This window comes from Castor canadensis, chromosome 10 (genome assembly GCF_047511655.1).
Source record: "Castor canadensis chromosome 10, mCasCan1.hap1v2, whole genome shotgun sequence".
Taxonomy (NCBI): Eukaryota; Metazoa; Chordata; class Mammalia; order Rodentia; family Castoridae; genus Castor; species Castor canadensis.
The window spans coordinates 23,221,459-23,241,126 of NC_133395.1; positions in this window are offsets into that span (position 1 = coordinate 23,221,459).

The following is a 19,668-nucleotide window of genomic DNA, read 5'->3' on the forward strand; positions in this document are numbered from 1 at the left end:
TAGTGCTTTTCACTTAATGAAGTAATTTTACACGTCTGAAAGTTAATGATGATCTCATTTTAGACCTATGTACATGTATTTAATTTTAGTGTTCTTACATTAAATATTATCAATTTAAAGTATTCACATGAGCATGTGTCAGATGGAAGACCTATCATAAGATGAATTATGTGATTAATTTATGACTAATATAAAAAATAAAAAAACTGTATCTTCAGTTTTTTGGTGGTAGTGGGGTTGAACTCAGGACCTCCCACATGCTAGGCAGGCACTTTGTCACTTGAGCTATTCTACCAGCACATTTTTGTGTTAAGTATTTTCTAAATAGGGTCTCGGGAACTATTTGCCCAGGCTGACCTTGAATTGGAATTCTCCTGATCTATGCCTCGTGAGTAGCTTAAGAATATAGGCTTCAGCCACCAGTGTCCAGCAAAACACTTTATCTTATCCTTCCTCAGTTCAGAGTGCCATTTCAGAATGAAATAAGTTTAATTTTTAAACTAAAACTATTCATTACTATAAACAAAAAGTCCAGGAAAATGTAGAAGCAGTGCACAATCAATTAAACTGCGCTAATATAACCATGTTGCATATTATAATTTGATATTTAAAAAATACAATTAATCAAAGCTCACCTGCCCATCTACCTACATTTTTCACAATATATTTTATTACTGAAATTAATGTGTCATTTTGTGACTTGGATGCTTTCCCTAAGAAGTGTTTTGTCCTTCTTTGTTCATCTGTATATATAATGTTCCTGCCTTTTCTGTTTTTGACATCTTTCCTTTATTATTTATTTGAAGGAAATTGGTTGTATTATTAATGGAGTATAGGCTTAAAATGTGATGGATATTTTCTCTCCCTTTTTTAGTATATGCAGTAGAGTTATAACTGTATTATTGTCCTCATATAATCATTTTATATCTGTGTCATTTCTACATCTTTGTATTAATTGATTTTTTTCCTTCTTTACCTGGTAATTTTTGATGAAAAGGCAGATACTTTCAATTTTAACTTTTTTGGCTACTGAGTATAGAATGTCCTATAAACATTCTTGCTCTTTTAACTATAACAGAATTTGCTACTTACTATTAATTTGCTAATATTAAACTTACATTTAATCTTTGTTTATTTCAGGTGATTTTGTTCCATTGTTGATTAGCCTTCTACCAGATACTCAAAAAATTGTATCTTCATCTATGGAAACATAAACTGCTCTTCATCTTCTTTGACCACAGTGACTGTTCCCTCTTGAATTTCTACATCCTTCTTTCTTCTGCTACCATAGATTGAATTGTGGCTCCAAAAAATTAATCTTAATCTCAAAGTCATTGTTTTTAGAGAAAGGAAATTTGAAGATTTTGATCAAAAGCAAGGGGGAACTAATATAATATGACTAGTATCCTCATAGGAAGAAAGAGATACCAAGGATTGGCATGCACAGAGAAAATAATATAAAAGGAAATGCTTAACAGGAGTTGTCTGCAAGTCTAGGAACCCTAAGACAAACTGAAACTGCTCACACATTGACCTTGAAATTCCAACCTCTACAATCTTAAGAAAATACATATCTTTTGTTTAAGAAACCAAGTATGCAGTGTTTTGTTAGACAGTCTGAGAGTCAGATATACAGGGCTGGACAATTTCCTCTCAAGGGGATATTGCCTCTCTGTGCAGCTTTCTCCTCTCTGACACCTTTCCCTGTGCACTGGCCCTGCCTTAAATTCCCCAAACTTCCATCTCTGTTCTTTGAAGCCACAGAAGAGTATGCAAATGTCAATTCTCTTTAGTTTCGTTTATAAATCTAATGAACTTCAAAACCTATTTGAAAAATAATTGTTTTCATAAATAGGCAAACTTAAAGTGCATCTTGTACAAATGATTATGAACAGTAAATAATCTTTTTTTTTTTTTTACAAAATTATGGTATTTATTAGGGTCACCATTAAGTCCTGTCTTTTTTTTTTTTCATTTTTCTTTTACTATTCATATGTGCATACAAGGCTTGGTTCATTTCTCCCCCCTGCCCCCACCCCCCCCTTACCACCCACTCCGCCCCCTCCCCCTCCCCCCCCAATATCCAGCAGAAACTATTTTGCCCTTATTTCTAATTTTATGAACAGTAAATAATCTTAAAATAGGCGGTGAGGGTGGTGAGTGGTGCCATCTTTGAGTTTAATGCTCAATGTTGCTGTCTCTTGATTGTTGCTAGCATGGAGTTCCCCTTTTTTACACTCAGATGTCTATTTTCATTATGTAGTACTAAATATTTTGTTAGCCAGAAATTCTATGCCATTTTTCTAATAAAAAAAACAGTAGTTCAGCCTGCCACACAAATCAGGATTAAAGCCAACTTTTTATGTTTATATCTTTGTTTACCACTGCTGTCAGCTAGTGGTCTAAGGACATATCTCGTAGCTCTGTCATTACATGGTAATACTTAATTTAAATCACCCTCTCGCCTTCTAATGCTTCATAAGTGTATTGTTGGAATACTTTTTTCCACTGACTGTATCCTTTTACCACAATGATATTTCCAATTCCTTAACATCAGTATAAGGACAATATAACTTAAAATACTGTAAATATTCATGGAACTGTCCCTCTTTTGATATGATCAATAAATTTTCAAACGATGTCACCCATTAACATTCATGACAGTGTGATAGTAGAATTACTCTGTACCTTTTGTCCTCTGGCACGATCTATGTTCTACTGTCCGTTCTGCTCAACATCACAGGGCTAATGATACCCTCCCCCCTCCCCACATTATGTTTGACAGAAGCCCATGCCAACTCTTTTAACCTGGATTTGTGCAATGAGAGACTGCGCTGGGTCTCTCATAGGATGGGAGGATGAGAGAAGCTGTATATTCTTCTGACTTTCTTATCTGGCAGATCATTGCTGTCCCTTTTCTATCCAAATTCTTAAAGTAAGTTATTTATTCTGAATAAACTCGCACTAAAACAATTTATACTGAAGATTCCTCATTTAAATATGATTTTTCACATTTTTCCCCTAAGGAAATGAGTAAACTTAAATTGCTAGGTAAGTAAAATAAAATGCCCTGTAACATACCAATGAGTTGAGACTGTTTAGACTCAAGAAGAATAGTCAAATGCATAACATAAACTAGCTCAATCATGTGAATATTAACAAAGAGACAAAAATCATACAATATTAATCTCCATATAGATCTTGTTTCAGAATGAGTAAACAGCGGCTAGCAAAAGAAACCAATTTCAAAGGAATTGTAACTGAAAACAAGAATGCCCAGCAGAGTCTGGCAAATATACTACTTAGAGATGAGTGTCAAAAACAGCTCCACCTTAAGGAAGTAGAAAAAACTCTTTTAGAAAAGAACACAGAATATAAAGTTATGGTGATACAGAACCAGCTAACCAACTAATCAGTACACAAGAGATAATGTGGGGCCTTATATTTGCAAATAAACATCAAGAGATAAAGTTGTATTATTTTGTGTAACTTCAAAAGATAAAGTATAATTTGTTCACTTTATTAATAAATAAAACAAATTTTATTAGAAAGTTAAATTAAAAATTCAAGTTACATGAAATACACCTAAAAATGTATGAAGTAATATTAGGCTAGAAGCCAGATACTAGTTTATATTTTTATAATCATATATTAATTGTACAAAGGAGACCTTTTATTGTGGTATTTCTGGACATGCATGTAATGTACACTGATGATATTCACCCCCTCTATCTCTCTTTCTTAACCCCCAATTTGACCTTTTAATAAATTTTGATATAGGTTTCATTATGATCTTTTTATTCATACACACAATGTGTTTGAATCATATTCTACACCCTCTCCCTATCTTTTCCCCATGCCATCTCCCACTGCTTAGCCCCATCTAATAGTCCACATTTTATATTATGTACTTTCTTTTTCAGAACTAAATTCTGACTATAAGAGAAGACAAACGTTATTTTTGTAAGTCTGACCTATCTTGCAAAACATAGTGGTCTCTAGTTTCATTTGCCTACAAACAACATAATTTTATTTCTTCATGTTTAAATAATAACCCATTGTCTAAATATAGCACATTTTCCTTATCCATTCATCTGCTAATGTGTATATAGGCTGATTCCAAAACTTAGCTGTTGTGAATAGTGCTGCAATAAGCATGAGTGTGCACATAACTCTATTTTATGGTGATTTACTTTCTTTTGGATATGCCCAAAAGTGTAAGTATAATATGGTACTTTTATTTTCCTTTTTGAGGAGCCTGCATACTGACTTTCATGGTGGGTGCCCTGTTTTAACTTCCCACCATCCCACATTCTTGCCAGAAATTGTTTTCTTGATGATAGCCATTCTAACTGGGATACAAAGGAAGTTCAATGTTGTTTTTTGCAATACCTTTATGGGTAAGGAGGTTTTATATTTCTTTATGAATTTCTTGACCATTTGTACTTCTAATATTTTTGTATTTTAAACTTTTTCTTTTCCTTCTTTATTTATTTTTTATTTTATCATTTTTACTTTTACTCACATGCGTATACATTGTTTGGGCCACCTACCCCCCCTACTTCCAGACAAAACCTATTGTACCCTCTTGTTCTCTGATTTTGTTGAAGAAAAAAATATGTGATAATAAGAAACACATAGTGATTTTGCTGTTGAGATAAAGATAGATATGCAGAGAGATTCTTAGCATTGCTTCTATATACTTATTGTTTTGAGTACTAGTTTTCAATTTATTTACACATTTATTATTTGTACTATTTCTTTTCTATTAAATTTTTGAACAATTTATATATAGACTAATAATTGACAAAGATTACCTTCAATTCTATAAGCTGTATCTTTGCTCTGATAATTGTTTTCTTTGATGTGCAGAACTTTTTAATTGGATGTCATCCTATTCGTCAATTCTTCCTGTTTCCTGAGTAACACGAGTCTTAGTCAGAAACCCATTGCCTATATTTTGAATTGTTTTCCTCTAGTAAGTTCAAAGTTTCCATTCTTATATTTGGGTCTTACATCAATTTTGAATTGATTTTTGTACAAGGTGAGAGATAGGGATCTAGTTTAAGTCCTCCTCAGGTGGATAATCAGTTTTCCCATACCCTTTGCTGAAGAGGTTGTATTTTCTCCAATGTTTTGGAGAAATGTTTGAAACTTATGTTGAGAATCAGGTAGCTGTAGTTTCACGAGCTTATTTCTGGGTCCTCTATTGTATTCCATTGGAATATAACTTTATTTTTTAAACTAAGGCTCTGTAATGTAATTAGAGGCTCACATATAGTCATAACTGTAACTTTTTTTTTCATAGGATTGCTTTGGCTAATTGCAGTCTTTTATGCTCCCACATGAATTTTAAGATTTTTTTTTCTATTTCTGTGAAGAATGATATTGGGATTTGGATAGTGATTACAGGTTCCTTTTGATAGTAGAGCTATTTTCACAATATTAATTGTGCCAATCCATAAACATGTGAGGTCTTTCAATCTTGTACTGTATTCAATATATTTCTCCAATATTTTATAGTGCTCATTTTCAAGGTTTTCACCTCCTCAGCATGTTTATTCCTTGGTGTTCTTCAGGCTATTGTAATGGAATTGTTTTCTTTTTTCCTTTATCAGCCTATTCATTATGAATAACTTAGTAATACTGATGTTAATTATGTTATAATGTATATAAGTCACTAATTTGTGCATGTTTACTTTGCAGCTGGTTATGCTGAATGTGTTTATCAGATCTAAGAATTTTCTGCTAGAGTCTTTTGGTTGTTTTATTTGTAGGATTACATCACCTGCATAATTTGTTCTCTTACTTTCCAATAGTATTCACTTAGTTTCTCTTGCCTTATTGCTCTGGCTAGGAATTCAACCCCTAAATTGAACAAAATGTGAGCAAATAGACTTTTTTTTTGTTCCTAATTTTAGAGGAAATATTTTCATTTAGTCAAATTTTAGCTACAGGTTTCTCTTATATAGCCTGTATTATGTTGAAGAACACTTTTTTTCATGGTTTTTTATTATGATGTTCTGTATCTACTGAGCTAGTAATGTGACATTTGTCCTTTATTCTGTTTTGCATTATGTTTACTGATTTGTGTATGTTGATCCATTCCTGAATTGAATCCAATTTGATAATGATGTATAATATTTATCTCTATTCTTAGATTCATTATGCAGCTATTTAAAAAATTTTGTACCCATATTCATTAAGAAACTGGTTTATAATTTTCTTTTTTTTATTAACTCCATTTCCAGTTTTTATATCAGTGATAATACTGGCTTCATAGAATGAATTTGGTAGTTTTCCTTCCTTTTGTACTTTATGGAATACTTTTTGTTACTTCTTTCAAGTTCTGGTAGTATTCAGTGGTTAATCCATCCACTTCTGAACTTTTCTTTGATAGAGATTCTTTGTTACAAGTTCAATATTAATTAGTCTTATGTGTCTAAAAACAGTGTTTTTTTGAGATTTTGTACATTATTTTAATAGGTTTCCAAATATTCTTTATTGATCCTCTGAATTTTATTGATGTCTTTATGATATTTGCCTTTTCATCTCTAAATTTAGTAATTTGTATCTTCTCTCTTTTTATTAACTTGATCAAAGATTTGTCAATCTTGTTTGTGTCAAAAAACTAACTCTTAGTTTTATTGCTTTGTTGTAATTTTCAGTCTCCATTTTATTACTTTTTCAATTTTTAATTTTCCTTTCCATCTACTACTTTGAGTTTAGTTTGCTTTTGCTTTTCTATAACTTTGAGGTTTAAATAAGGTTATTTATTTGAATTCTTTCTGACTTAGTAATGAAGGCACTCATAGCTATAAAATTTCCTCTAAGAATAGCCTTCGCTGCATCCCACTCATTTTTTTTTGTTGTTGTATTTTAATTTTCCTTTGATTCTTGGAACTTTTCAATTTCCTTTCTGATCTCTTTAATAATCCACTGATCATTAAAAATTGTATTGCAAGGTGTTGGGGAAAGGGGATAAGAGGGTGAATATGGTGCAATAAAATGTGTAACCATGTACGTAAATGCAAAAATGTTGAAACTACTCCATGAATCGGCGGAGTGGGTATGAAGGAGAATGGTTGAGGAGGTGAATTCATGTATGATATATTTAATATATCATAAGAACCTAGGTAAATGCTACAATGTATCCCCAGCCATCACAACAATAAAGGAAAAGCAGTGTATTGTTCAATCACCATATCTTTGCCTAGTTGCCACAGTTACATTTACTATTGATATTGAATTTTCCTCAGTTATAATCTGGTGAAGATATAAGGAACTATTTCACTTTTCTTTTTTATGACTTATGATCATAAAATATGATCTACCTTGGAGAAAGTTCCATGGGCTGCTGAGAAGAATATGTGTTCAATAGCTACCTAATATAATATTTTGTAGATGCCCACTAAGTCCGTTTGCCTTGTGGTACAGTTTAACTGAAGCTTTTCTGTGGATTTTTTTCCTCTGGAAGATAAACGTATTCAAGAGATTGGAGTGTTCAAATTATCTGCTAATACTGTACCTATATCTATTTGTGCCTTTATAACCAATATTACTCATTTCATTAACTTGGGTCCACCAAACTTAGGTACATATAAATTAATAATTAACCTTGTTTATAGACTGTTTCATTTATTAATATGTAGTGTCACTTTTATATTTTTTGATCAATTTTGGCTTAAAGTTTTATTTCTCATGTATGAGTACAGCTATTTCTGCTTTTTTTTCAGTTTATGCTCTCTGTTACATCATTTTGTATCATTTCTTTGTTGTTCTCTGTGTTTTATACCCACTAGATGTCTGTTTTGCATGTAAATGATAGTCTTTTTTTTCTTTTCTTTTATTATTCATATTTGCATACAAGGCTTGGGTCATTTCTCCCCCCTGCCCCCACCCCCTCCCTTAACACCCTCTCTGTCCCCTCCCTCTCCCCCTCAGCCCCTCAATACCCAGCAGAAACTATTTTGCCCTTATTTCTAATTTTGTTGTAGAGAGAGTATAAGCAATAATAGGAAGGAACAAGGGGTTTTGCTGGTTGAGATAAGGATAGCTATACAGGGCATTGACTCACATTGATTTCCTGTGCGTGGGTGTTACCTTCTAGGTTAATTCTTTTTGATCTAACCTTTTCTCTAGTTCCTGGTCCCCTTTTCCTATTGCCTCAGTTGCTTTTAAGGTATCTGCTTTAGTTTGTCTGCGTTAAGGGCAACAAATGCTAGCTAGTTTTTTAGGTGTCTTACCTATCCTCACCCCTCCCTTGTGTGCTCTCGCTTTTATCATGTGGATAGTCTTATTTTTTAAACTAATCATTGTTTACTGTTTTCTATGGTGTTATTTACTCTTTCCTTTCTCCTTCACTCATCTTCAAATCTTTCTGAATTCCTGAGTTGAGTTTGTTTGATTATGTCCTAATTTCCATATGTTCATCTTTCTCTCTTGAAATTTATTTTTACAGGATTTTAAATATCTTTTGTCCTCTTCTGTGAATAGTAGTCCCTCAAGTATCTTCTGCAATGCAAACTTGGGAGAACTGATTTTTGTTTAAACTTTTCTTGTGTTTTAGGAGACGACCAGTTTTATTAGCATATAATAGCTGCACACCCCTGTGTGATAAATTGTGATATTTTTATATGTGCTTGTGCTATATCTTACTTAGATTTACCCCCTTCATTATTTTCCCTCCTCTCTGCTCCTGCTTCATAGAATGATTTTGACAGATTTCATTCTTCTATTGTCATATATTACTGTAAAATATATCTATCATACTCACCCTCTTCACCCTTTCTTTATCCCTCCTCTTTTCCACTGGTACCCATCACCAGAAATGACCCATTTTGCTTATGCTTATCTTTATAGATCATTATTATTCCATCGACTTTGAAGGAAAATTTTTCTATATATAGTAATCTTGGTAAGTAGTCATTTTCTTTTACAGCTTGAAATATATTATTCTTTAATTTCATAGCTTTTAGAATTTCCACTGAGAAGTCTGAGGTTATTTTGATGAACTTATATTTGTTTGTAAGTGGCACTGTTCTCTTGCAGCATTCAATATTATTTCTATTTTTCTTTGTCTTGGCATTTTAAATATTATGTGAGATTTTCTGTTTTGGTTATGTCTACTTGAGGTTATAAATGTTTATGTACATGGGTGGCTGAATCTTTTACGATGTCTGCGAAATCTTTTGCTATAGTTTCCTTGACTAGGAATTTCATGTCTTTAGTATGTATCCGAGTTCCTTCTTCTACCCCATGGATTCATAGGTTTATCGTCTTATGTCCCAGAATAGTGGCAAGTTGGAACATTTTTTTTGCCTTTTATTCAGGTATTTATTTTTGGGTGTTGGAATTTTTTTTTAGTACTGTTGTGCTGGGTGGGGGTGTACTGGAGTATTTACAAAGGTTCTTATAAGGTATCAAGTATATTGTACTTGAAATCACCACCTCCACTGCTATCATCACCACCTCCACTGCTATCATCCCCCATCCCCAAATTCCTGGCAAAGTTTCAACAGGTATCATTTTTATATTTACATACATGTATATACATTATTTGCACCATATTCATACTTCTACTCCTTTCTCTGCCACCACTCTCCCTGGTGCTAGACATCCTCTCACCAAACCTGTTCTTGCCAACTTTTTCTCCAATTTTGTAGAAGAGAAAACATAAAATATCATAGTAGGAACATGGTGTTTTTGCTAGTTTGAGATAAAGGTAGCTACACAGGGAGATGCCTCGTGTTGTTTCCATGCATATATGTATTACAACCCAAACTGGTTCATCTCTGCCAGTCCCAGTCACTCCTTCCTAGTCTCCTTCCCATGGTGGTCTTGGCCAATATCAAATTTCTATATTCATTTCTGTCCAGAGAGCAAATCCAACACATTCAAGTTTTGGTTTCCCTTCCCGTGCCCTATCCTTTCCATGCACAGCTTCCCTTTAGTGTGACCCATGTCCCATAATATTGCTGCCTTTGTTATAGATCATTAATCTATATGAAGGTGAACATGTGGCTTTTAGTCTTCTGATCCTAATTTCACTTAAGATGATGTTCTTCAATTCCATTCACTTGAGATTATGTTCTTCAATTCCATTCATTTATTTGCTAATGACAAAATTTCATTTCTTCTTGTGACTGAGTAAAATTCCATTGTGTACAAGTAGCACATTTCCTTAATCCATTCATCAGGAGTGGGGGATCTTTACTGTTTCCATAGTTTGGCTATTGTGAATAGTGCTGCAATAAACATGGGTGTTCAAGTGCCTTTGTAATATCTAAGTCTTATTCTTTTGGGAATATCCTGAGAAGTAACATTGCTGGAACATATGGCAGATCCATGTTTAGTTTTTTAGGAGCATTCCATGGTGGTTGTATAAGCTTACATTCCCACCAGAAGTCTATGAAAGTTCTTTTTTCCTGTATCCTTGCCAAGATTTGTTGTTGGTCATGTTTATGATGGTAGCTATTCTACCAGGAGTGAGTGGAATCTTAGCGTGGTTTTGATTTGCATTTTTTTATGGACAGAAATGATGGGCATTTTTTCATGCCATTTGGACTTCTTCATTTGAAAAAGCTCCGTTTAGTTCAGTTGCCCATTTTTTAATTGGGTCATTTTTTTTGAAGTCAGTTTCTTTGAATTCCCTATATATTTTGTTTATCAGCCCCTTGTCAGATATATAGCTAGCAAAGATTTTCTCCCATTCTGTCAGTTACCTCTTCAATATACAGACCATTTCTTAAGTTGGGCAGAAGCTTTTTAATTTCATGTAGTCCCATTTGTCAATCCTTTCTCTTATTTTCTGAGCAACTTGAGTTCTACTGAGGAAGAAGTCCTTACCTGTGCCTATCGCTTCCAGTGTATTCCCTGCTCTTTCCTGTAGTGTATTCCCTGCTCTTTTCTGTAGTTGCTTCAAGGTTTCAGGTCTGATAATAATACCCATCATCCACTTTGAGCTGACACATGGTGACAGACATGAATCTAATTTCAATTTTCTGTAGACAGATATCCAGTTTTCCTAGCAGGATTTATTGAAGAGTCTGTCTTTTCTCTATCATATTTTTGGCACCTTCACATGTGCTCCCTCATATGTGGATTTTAGATCTAAGGCAAAGGCAGTAATGTTATTGGACTTGGGTCACACACTAAGGAGAGAGCATATACGGGAGGAATGGAAATAGGTAGAAAACCCAAAACTCCAAAGTGTTTGATGTACCCACTGCAGAGGAGCTAATACAGTAACCTAAAAGCAACAGAGGTCAATATGGGAAGGTGACCTGGAAGAAGTGAAGAGGTCAGGTAGAAATGAATCAACTTGGTTTGTAATACACTTGTGCATGGAAGCAATGCTAGGAATCTTTCTGTATAGCTATCCTTATCTCAACTAGCAAAAACAGTTTGTCTTTCTTATTAATGCTCATTTTTTCTCTTCAACAAAATTGGAGAAAAGGGCAGAACAGGTTCTGCCTGGAAACAAGGGAGGTGGGGGGAAAGGATGAGGGTAAGAGGCAGGGGGGAGAAATAACCCACACAATGTTGCACATATGAATATATGAATAAAGACAAAAAAGAAACAATAAAAAAATTAGTTGGGCTTAGCTGCATGGATTCATATCCAGGTCCTCTGTTCTGTTCCACTGATCCTCATGTCTGATTTTTGCTAATATAGTGCTCTTTGTATTGTTATGGCTCTGTAGAAAAGTTTTAAGTCTGGTTTGGTGAGTCCTCTAGCATGGCTCTTTTTTGTTCGGTATTGCATTGACAATTCACCTTTTTTCTGTGTGTGTTTCCATATGAACTTTAGAGTAGATTTTTTTATCCCTGTGATGAATATCATTGGAATTTTGGTAGGAATTGAATTGCACATGTAGATTGCTGTTGTTAGTATAGTCAATTTTATTATGTTGATTCTACCAATCCATGAGCATGGGAGATCTTCCCACCTTCTATAGTCTTCCTCAACTTCTTTCTTGAATGTTTTGCAGTTCTTCTTGTAGAGGCCATTTACATACTTTGTTAATTCCCAGGTATTTTTTCCAGACTACTGTAAATAGAATTATTTTCCTATGTTCTTTCTCAATCTGCTAATTATTGGTGTATAGAAAACTTACTGATTTTTGAAAGTTGATATTGTATCCTGTTACTTTATTGAAGCTGTTTATGATGTCTACGAGTTTTATTTTTTGGGGTCTTTAAGGTATAAGACCATATCATCTGTAAATAAGGATTGTTTGATTAGTCTTTACCTATTTTTATTCCTTTTATTTCTTCTTGTTGTCCTTTTGCTCTGACTTGTAATTCCAAGACTATGTTGAATAGGAGTGGGGAGAGTGGGCACTCTTTATGTATGATTTTAGCTTTAATTTTTCATATATAGCCTTTAACATGTTGAGGTACATTCCTTCTGTTCCTAGTTTCTTCAGAGATTTTATCATGAAGTGGTGTTGAATCTTTTCAAAGGCTTTTTCTGTACCTATTGGCTTTATTTTTTATTATTTTCTTTTTTGCTGGTTGAGTGCAGCTTTTCCTTAATTTTATCTTTAATCCCTGATATTTCTTCAGCTCTATCTTGCCTACTGGAGATGTATTTTATAGTGATTTCATTCGATTTATGGAACTTTTCATTTCCAAAATTTGATCAATTTTTTAATGACTTTCATTTTTTGTACTGAATTTCTCATCCATGTACTGACATTTTTTTCCAGGTCTTGAAATAAGTAACTTATTTAATGTATTTGTTTGTTTAAATCCTCTCTGAGGTCACTGATCATTATCAAAAATAAAGTTTCAAATTATTTCTCTGGCATTTCAACCATTTCAGTATCTTTAGATTTGGTTTGGGGGGGTGGTGGGCTTTTTTAAGAGTCATATCACCTTGCCTTTTCACATTACTTGTGTTTTTGCATTTTGATTTACATGTCTGTATGGCTGATATCCAATACACTACCACTCATAGGATAAAGAACACTCAATAATAATACATTCATCAAGTCAAACCGAACCAGATATATAAATGAAGTAATGCAAAATTGGTAACATCATCTACAACCTCAATAAGGTTATAGAAACATTGTGCTAGGGTTCTTATAGGATAAGCTAAGAGTTTAAATTTTATTCAAGATTGTGGTATTAAAAATTAAGTAGTAAAAAGAATGGAAGGTGAGGGAAGGAGGAAAAAAGGCAGAAGATGAGGAAAGAAGATGAAATATGTGGAAGAAATAACACTGTGCTTGAGCACAGCATAATTCTTGTAGAGACCATATAACCAGTGAATGAAAATGGAATTAAGAAATAAAATTAAAAATAAGTAAATAGCAAGCAAATTAAAGTCTGCACTTCTTCTTTGCTGAAGAGGAGAGTGTGTACAAGCTTGGCTTCATCAGTACAGTAGGTGTGTCCTCCAAACTTTAGCCTTCAGAGTTCTGCCTGTTGCTTTCATGATGAATTCACTTCCACTTCTTTATACCAGAGTAATTGGTTGGCTAATGTTTGCAGCAATGGGCTACGGCTGGAAACAGGGTTAGTCTTATTTTGTCATGTAGCAGAAACTGCAAGGAGTAGGGCATCTTTGGAGGTGGGACAGTGCCAGCCTACAGCAATAGTTCTTTAATCCTAACTACTCAGTAGGTAGAGATAGGGAGGGTCACAGTTTGAGTCCAGCACCAGCAAAAAGTTTTGAGATTGCATTTTGATCAATAAAAAGATAAATTTAGTGTTATGCCATTGTCATTACAGCTATGAGAGAAGAATAAATAAGAGGATCATGTTCTAAAACTGAAGGCCCTATTAAAAATTAAGTAAAGCTCAAGTGATAGAACTGCCTAGCAAGTACAAGGCCCTGAGTTCAAACTTCAGTACCACCAACCAAAAAAATAAATAAGTAAAAAATAGAACTATGCAACACAATGGATTCAGAATCAGAATGTGTCAGTGTATGCTAACTTGGCCAGTTCCCATGATTTGCACTGGCAGGAGGCCCAGGACATGGTAGCTCTGGATTGTCAATAGCGTGGTTTGCTCTCAACACTCACATGTACCAGGATAGTGCTCCAGTTGCAAAGTGGCATTTACCCTATTTCTAGCCTCTCTCTACACAAAGGAAGAATGGGTCAGGGCACACTCTTTGAGGACTGCCCACTCCTGCAGTTTGAACTGGGTGAGGGCTTCAGGGCCATTTGGTTACACATGAATGAGATTTTTTCCATTGTTTCTCTTACAGATCCAAAGTTCAATATTTCTGGATATTTTAAGTACCTGTCCACTATTTCCTGGTGACCTCCTCTGCCTGTCCGTGGAACCATGTACGAGAAGGTGTATTTCAGATTCATTGAAAACCAGGAATATGGAGTTACAATCTATGATCTTTACTTTCTGTCAGCTATTTGCATTTCAGTACTTTCTTCATTCCACTATTTGTTCATTTCAAAATTGGTTATGAATTTTAATTGCCACATTGAATGGGTGTTGTTTTTATTCAATGTATATTTGGAAAAATAGTTGATATACATTCACTTACTTTGTACTTATATAATAAATGCAAAGTCAGAGCCATTATATCACAAATATGTTTTAACAATAGGTTTTGATTGGTATTTAACTTTTCAAAGAAAATCTGTGAAAAATAACCAAGCTAATATTTATTGAACTCTGTTAAGTGACCCTGATTTACGTGGAGAGACCAGAGACTCCTTCTTTTTCCCAATAAGCAAGGCTGCTCTCTTTGCTTCTGATGGCAGGAAAATTTGACGTTAAACATGCACTGCAAGTTCTTCAAGTCTGTTCAGATGAATTTTTTTCTAGATAACACGTGGAAATAGCTAAGTGCTTTGTGATCAAAAATTCTGTTAAAAAAGCAAGGATGAAAACCACAACAGATGCAGAGAAAGCCTTTGACAAAATTCAGCACCCTTTCTTGACAAAAGCTCTGAAGAAACTAGGAATAGAAAGAAAGTTTCTCAACTTAATTCTGGCTATATTTGACAAAACTGTAGTTAACATTATACTAAATGGAGAGCAATTAAAAACAATCCTGCTAAAGTTAGGAATGAGATGGGGATTCCTTCTTCCCCCACTCTTATTCAATAGACTTTTGGAATCCCTAGCCAGAGCAATCAGTTAAGAGCAAGAATTAAAAGGTAATCAAACAGGTAAGGAGGAAGTCAAACTATCCTATTTGCAGATGACATGGTCTTGCACCAAAAAGACCCTAAAAACTCTATCAAAAAAATTATTAGAAATCAAAAACTGTTTTTGGCAAGGTAGCAGGGTACAAAATTAATATACATAAATCAGTAGCCTTCCTATATACCAAAAATGGACAGATTGGGAAAGAAATCAGGAAAACAGTTTCATTTATATTAACTTTAAAAAGGATGAAGTACCTTCAAATAAATTTAACAGAGGAAAACAAAGACTTTTTCAATGCAAAATATAAACCACTGCAGAGACAAATAAAATACATCACAAGATCAAGAGATATCCTATACTCTTGGATTAGAACAATAAACATTGTGAAAATGCCGTACTACCAAAGGCACTCTACAAGTTAAAAAATTCCTATAAAAATCCCAATGACATTCTTCACAGACTTACAAACTCAATCATAAAATACAAAAGAAACACAAAAGAAATAAGAAACACAAAAGAGCTAGAATAGCCAAAGCAATTCTGACCAATTGTCCAATGCAGAAAGTATCACAAGTTCCAATTTCAAACTATACCACACAGCCATAACAATAAAATCAACACGGTATTGGCACAAAAACAGACATGAAGAACAATGGATTAGAATAGAACACCCAGACATAAACCCACAAATCTACAGCCAACTGATCTTCAACAAAGGAACCCAAAACACATAGTGGATGAGAGACCGTTTCTTCAACAAATGTTGCTGGAAAATTGGACATCCAAAGGTAGAAGACTGAAACTGGATCCTTGTCTCTCACCCTATACCAAAATAAACTCAAAATGAATAAGAGAACTTCATATAAGACCTGAAACTTTGAAACAACTGCAGGAAGTAGCACGAAATACATTGGAACATACAGGCATAAATAATGACTTCATAAGTACAGCTCAGAAGGCCCAGCATATAAGAAAAAGAATGAACAAAAGGGATTGCATCAAACTAAAAAAGCTTCTCCACAGCGAAAGAAACAGTCACTAGACTTAATAGATTGCCCACAAAATGGGACAAAGTCTTTGTCACCTATTCGTCCGATAAGGGACTAGTCTAGAATCTACAGGGAACTACAAAAACTCAACCCCAAGGGAATCAACATCCTAATGAAGAAATGAATTAAACAGGAAATTCTAAAAGAAAAAGATACAAATGGGCAGTAAAAACATGAAGAAGAATTCAACTTCCTGGCTGTAAAAGAGATACAAATGAAAACCATACTCAGATTTCATCTCATTCCAGTTAGAATTGCCATATTCAAGGGCAAAAACAACAACAAATGCCAGCAAGCAATATGGAGATTCCTCAAAAAGCTAAAAGTAGAACTGTCATATGATCCAGTGATACCACTCCAGGGCATATACCCAAAGGAAAATAAATCAGGATACAATAGAGACCTAAAACTGATGTTCAACATAGCACTATTCACAATATAGCCAAGCTATGGAAACAATTCAGATGCACTACAACTGAAGAATGGATCAAGAAAATGTGATTGTGTATATATATAAAATAGAGTTTTAACAAAACCATAAGAAATAATGACCATTTGCAATTGGAAAATAACATGTTAAGTGAAGTAAGTCAGACTCAGAAAGACAAAGACCTCTTGTTTTCTCTCATACATGGAAGATAGATCCAAAAGATAAACATATACACAAAAACAAACACAATCATATACAAACCCATATGTAGAAGATGTTTGAAATAGTGAAACTATTCTATTCAACCCTGGGGAGAAGGGAAATGAAAGAGAATGATAGAGCATCAACAATATAGTAAATCAAAACATCTGTGAAAGTAGAGGATATAAGGATATGTATGGAAAACTGTAGAAAATGGGGGGTGGGAGGTAAAGGGGTAAGGGAGAGCAGTGAAAGTGGTTGAATGTACCAAAGTAAAGTATACTCACAGTAGGGATACACTGAGAAACCCCTTTGAACACTGACTTAAATATTAATAAGGAAAGACAGGAGTGTAAGGTAAGTACAGTGTAGGGGGGCATTTGTGGGGGGTGTTGTGGGTGGGGGAAGAGTAAATGAAAGAGATTAAGGTGAGAGAGTATGGTTGATGGACTTCATATTCAGGTATGACATAGAACAAAGAAATCTCTTGCAACTGCTTTAAGTAGGGTGGGAAGGGGGTTGGGGAAAGAGATGGTGGAGGTCATCTAACCTATGTACTATACAAGCCTGTTTGAAATTGCCACAATGAATCCCCCCTATACAACAAATATATTCTAATAAAAATGAATTAAAAAGAATTATGTTGATTTATTGACAAACAAGGATATATCTTGCTTGTCCTTTAAGTACAATGGTATGAAAAGATTCCCTATGCTTGGCCTAAGTATGTCTTTAGGATTTTAGGATAGATTGGATGATCTGAGTCATCTCTTTCTTAGTCTTGACTCAACAAATTTCCTAAGAAATCATTTTTTTTCTGTGCTGAGGTTTTAACACAGGGCCTAGGGCCTACACCTTTATCCATTCCACCATGTTTTTTGTTTTTAATTTAACAATATTTGATATTGAGACCTGACCTAACTTACATTATCTTGATTTGAGGCATAAAATATATTATAGTAGAAGTACTCTGTAATTATATTTTTATGTAAATTAAATAATTTTAATTATGTAATGCTGGGAATCCTTCATGTTGTTTGAGGGCCTTGCAAGGAGTGATGTTGTGTGGTAATGTTAATGGACAAGGACGTGTCAATTACTAATTAGTAATTACAAACCTCATTGTGTAAATTACTGATTAGGAATTACAAACCTAATCTTGCAGGACACTGGAATTTTAGTTTAAAAAAATTAAGAAGGAGCTCATAGACAAGACTATCCTCTTGAAACTTTGTAAGGTACTAAGAATTTATCTTGAAAATAGAATACAGACATGCAATTGCCTATGAATATGAAGCAAATGGAAAAATCTATCAAAAGAAAACAATAAAGAGTAAGTTATTTTCAGAAAGCCAAAAACTGCAAGCTTCTTCTCATATGTGGAATACAGACCTAATACAAATACAGCATTATTACGGAAAACACGTCATACTAAGGAGAGGCCACATATGACAGAGTAGGAGTAAAAGAAGGAAGTTAAGAAGATAAACATGGTTGATGCACTCTCTAGACAAGAATGAATACAGAATTTTTTAACCTTTTGAAATCAACATAAGAAGGGGACTAAGGTAGAAAGAAAAACAGAGGAGATGAACCAATTCAGGTTATAATACATGTATACATGGAAGTGTCACAAGCAAACTCTCTGTGTGGCAACTTAAACAATCAAAAATGTCTTTTTTTCACAAAATTGGAGAACAGGAAAGTGGAACAGGTCCTGCCTAGGGGCTGGGGTTTGTACCAGTGGGAGGGGGAGGGGTAAGGAAAAGGGATGGGAGGGTAACTATAGGGCAAATACCATGTACACATGTATGTAAATGGAAAATGACACTTATTGAAACTTCTAGGAATGGATGGAGAGGGAGATAAAAGAGAATGATGGAGGAGGTGAATTCAAGTATGATATTTATATTGTAAGACTTCTGTGAATGCTACAATATCCCCCTATTCAGCACAACAATAAAAAATAGAAGAACAAGAATAGTCAGCCCTGAAACTATGTCAGCTTTTTTGTTAATCTGAGCTCTTTAATACACCTTTCACTGATGTCCAACTTTCCTTAGTTTTTGTAACACATATCTATGTAATAATATAAAAATAGTAGATATACAGTGTGCTAACATGTCAGAGTTAGTATTTGGTAGTTCTTTGTAAAGGGTTTTAAAGAGATTTGATTTAATCTGATGCAGTGTTTCTTAAAGTGTGGTCCACATACCAGAATCGTTGGGGAAGCTGTTCTAATATATCTTAATGTGTCCTGCAAATTTATCAAGTGAAGTAGAATGGCGACAGTGAGACTTGGCAATCTGCATTATAAATAAAATCCTCAAGTGACTCTTATATGTAATAAAAGTGAGGAGCCTTAAACCTAAGGAGAAATTATTGATTGGATAGTTGACTAAAGAGAGGGTTATTTTTGTAAAGAATGGCATGAGATACCAGTCACAGTTATCTTTGAATACAGAATTTTAAAAGTCTGCTCCAAAAGATAAGAAGAGCTATGCCTGCAGGTGAACTTCAGTTTTGAGATTATATGTGTTTTTTCTTCCAAAACAGGATTAATCACAATCCGAGGGGGTGTGAGTTCTACTTCAATTACTTTCCCCTTCTACATAATTTTGTTTAACAGCCATCAAAGTTAAGCGGCTGCGAAAACAAATTTCACTTATTCTAACAATGATCTTCATGTGAGCACAATTTCCTGCTCTGAGCTCAAGTTGCATTACATTTGTAAAATCATCATTAATAGATAACAGGTGTACAAATATTTGATAAAAGTACAAATATATAGCCACAAGTTCCACATATAGCCACAAGGCTCTTTCTACTATTTTGGACTTCATCTTTTGAGCT